This window comes from Ipomoea triloba, chromosome 4 (assembly GCF_003576645.1).
Source record: "Ipomoea triloba cultivar NCNSP0323 chromosome 4, ASM357664v1".
In the NCBI taxonomy this organism is placed as follows: domain Eukaryota; kingdom Viridiplantae; phylum Streptophyta; class Magnoliopsida; order Solanales; family Convolvulaceae; genus Ipomoea; species Ipomoea triloba.
Window position 1 is genome coordinate 7,646,936 of NC_044919.1, and position 3,772 is coordinate 7,650,707.

The 3,772-nt window shown below is 31.7% G+C and overlaps 1 long non-coding RNA gene across 1 annotated transcript; it reads left to right on the forward strand.

Moving 5' to 3' along the window:
• The first annotated feature begins 1,104 nt into the window (after positions 1-1,104).
• LOC116015318 lies at positions 1,105-3,133 on the forward strand. The gene is made up of 2 exons (XR_004097600.1): positions 1,105-1,220; positions 2,827-3,133. It is a non-coding gene; the product is annotated as an uncharacterized LOC116015318 (long non-coding RNA).
• The last annotated feature ends 639 nt before the right edge of the window (positions 3,134-3,772 follow it).

Sequence of the window (3,772 nt, forward strand, 5' to 3'; positions counted from 1 at the left end):
TTCAAGTGCACATTTTTATGCCTTCAAGTGCATTTTTTTTGCCATCAAGTGCACAATTCTAGGCAGTATTTGTTATATGTACATTCTTTTCAATAACATATAACTAAATTTATATTAAAAGTTGTGAGATTTACAAATGATTTGTATGGGTAATTGCGTTAATAACACTTAAGTTGAATAACCTTCATTTTTGGTACCATAAATTGCATCAATTACACATCTATTTCTGTGACACCCCAAAATTTCGTCACCATTATTGTTACAAAATTCAATTTTTAGCCAAATATTTTTCTAACCATTCATTTTCAGAAAATTTCAGTTTGGCGCAGTCCGAAAGATTGAGCCGGTAAAAATACTTCCCAAACTCTTTTTCACTTGAAATGTTTATGGTAGAGCCTAAACTTATAGTACTTGACATCCATAAAATTTTTTGGTCATTTTGATCTTCGAGTAAACACAGAAAATTACCTTTTTGCCCTGGCGGTGTGCTGTCCGGAATTTTGTTTTTGCTGGACCAGTTTTGGAAAAAAAATTTGAAAACCATACTTCTACTAATTGGATCACTATGAAATTTTTTATGTAGGTTCTAGACTTATTGAAATAAATATCTGAATAAAATGGTTTCAAAATACCCTTCTCAATAATTTTCGTGATATATATCAATATTTCTGTCAGTTTCAATTTTCGTTTCTCCTTATTTACAGCTGAAACATTTGGAAGAAAACAAAAATTTTGTCTTTAGTCCTTAATTACATTTTGGCTGATTAGAAGATAATTAGCTTAAAAATAGCCTTCTATTCTTTTATTTAAAATTTCTTTTGCTGATTATGGGGACAAAATTATTTTGAATGGAAAATAAATTGCTATCTTTTATGTCTCTCCACTATTTTGGCAGAATAGGAGGAAAGAAAATCATTCTTTAACCATCCCATGTGCAGCTCTCTTATCTTCTTTTGGTTAATTTATAAAAGAATATTATCTTTTTGTCTTCTGGCCACCCTAAGATTTAATATAATAGGAGCGCCGGAAGCCTACCAGATTAGCTTGTGAAGAACTTCTGTTTTCTTCTTTCCAGATGCTCTGCTTTCCTTTCTCCTTATTGACTACAAATACTATCCGTTTTTCTCATTGACTTCTTCATTCAACAAACACTTGCTTTTGGATTCTTCATGATCTTCGAAACATGTATCTGTTTCTTCCCGTATTAATCCTTGTTCCAGGTATCTTAAAACTCTCTAAGTTCATTCCCAGTTTCAGTTGCAAATTTATATGATTCATGATGATTTGGGTTTGTTAATGGGTTGTTTGAAGTTGTTAATCTGGAAATGTTTGATGATGAAAATGGTGAATATTGTTATTGGTTGGTGCATGCGTAACTAGGGAAGCAATAGTGATGAGAAGGTGGCATGATTATTATTATATTAATGATGGAAATGTGATTAAGGTGTTGATAGTGAAATGAATACTGGATCATGATGAGATAATATTATTGATAGGAAAATGTTGGCTATGTGATGTTCGGCAGTGAAGAGATGATATAATAATAAATAATGATATTATTATTATTAGAAATTATATTAGAATGGTTTGATTCGTAGGTTCCTTATAAAAGTGGATACGATCCTAAGTGTTGATTTGAATTTTTGGACATCATGGTAAGATTTCATGTTCACTAAAACTTATTATTTTCTCCACTATGTATATAAATATTTTTATGATGTGGTTTGAATTGTATATATATTGTGTAATGGATATATATGTTCGGTATAAATATATTATATAGATACATACGTACTAGATGTATATGTTGCATACTGGATATATGTGTGATATATATGTGTGTGTATTGTAGCATGCAACCCACTAAGATATAAATAAATGTATTATCTATGGATTAGAAACCAACAGATTACTAGAAACAAAAGTCACATGTATGATTATGTGTATTGTATAGCAGTGTACTAATCACTAAAAAAAAACATAGATATGTATGCATATGTGTGGTACGTGTGGCAGTGTATATATATATATTACATGTGTTTTGAATTGATTTGAACTACAATATTTTTGTGATAAATTGCAATATTGTATCTATTATTTGATTCTCGAAATATCGAGAATGAATTTTTACGGGTCAAACCCGTGTGTTGAGTAAAAGTGTGGCTTGGAAATTTTGGTGTTATATATATTAGTATGGTGAAATTGTATTAACACTGTTGTGGACTAAATATTTAATTTTGAGAAATTATGTGGAGAAAATGTGTTTTGAGAAACTCTATATATCTTTTGGAGAAATTATATACGTTAGAGAAAATTATTTTATTGGAGAAAATTGTATTTTTGTGGAGGAAGTATTTATTTGTGGAGAAATAATTTATTTTAGAAAACTATTATTCTGTGTGGTGTTCAGTAAATGTAATTACTGATCACTTGGGCTAATTACTACTCATTGGGCTTGGAATCCCATGAGGGTGTATCACATAGGTTGTGATCCAGTTTCCAAATTGGTTGAGTGGTGAGGTAGTCGGTGTGCTACTTGGATCATATACTACCCAGTGGCTTGGAATACACTGGGGGTGTACACATAGGTATTGGTCCAGATTCTAAGTGGATTTGATGAGATTGTTAATTCTCCATTTATATATATTAATTCTCCATACTATGAAAAGTGTACCTCCACATATGTATTTTGGAAAAGTATAAAAGTATACAAGTTTTGAAAATAATATAAAATCAAAGCCTATATGTTACGGGGTGAAGTGATTCTTACTTAGCTTATGCTAATTTTGGTCTACACTCTGTTTTTGTATTAAATGATTTTTACAGGTGACATGGATAAGAAATCGAGATGCGGATTTGGAGTTGGATTAGTCTATTTAATTAAGAAATAGACATTTGTGAAGATTTGGTTTATATAGAAATTTATTGGTTGTATAATTATTTCCATTATGTATTAAGTTGAATTTGGATTATTTATTGTAAGTTTGGAATTAGCCTTAGCGTTTGGGTATAGGAAAGATGCCTAAGTGTGGCGGTAACACCTGATTTTATTTGGATTATTAATGCTTCCGCTATGAATGTAGAAATTTTCAATTAATAAAGAAAAAAAATTAAGGAAATTTGGTTATGAAAATTGGGGTGTTACAATTTCCCTTCGAGTGAAAATTTTTTGCCTTCAAGTGCATATTTTTGTACCTTCAATTGCATGATTTTGAGTTTTAAAGTGCACATTTCATATAGAATTTCTTTTAAGAGAGTCATTGATCATGGTTAACCGCATATTCGCATCGGAAGTAGTATTGATAGACGCCAAAAGTACCTATTTATCTATAACTTATTAAATTGATTTCTTGCTAAAAACAAGTCTTAGAGAGTGTAATTACGTGTTTGTATGCTATTTTACTAACAAATTGCAAATGTGCTCTGTGTGGAGTGTTTTGAAGAATTCCCACAGGAATGAAGGCTGAAATCAACCGAAAGAGAGCATAAACCATTGAAAGGAAGAATCAATCCCCATGGGAACACACGAGGACCAAACCGGAAAAAACAAAAGGGACGAAAATGAAGAAACCACGCCCACGAGCCTCACACGCGTGTGAGCTGGCGTGGAAATATTCCAGTAACCGTCCACGCCAGTCCACACGCGTGTGGCAGACGTGGGGCGGCACCAGAAAATCTACGCGATGTTTTAGTATTTAAGGGACATTTCAGCTAGGTTTAGGGAGTCTTTTGTCTCATTTTTCTATTCTACATTTTAGGTTAGGTTTAGATA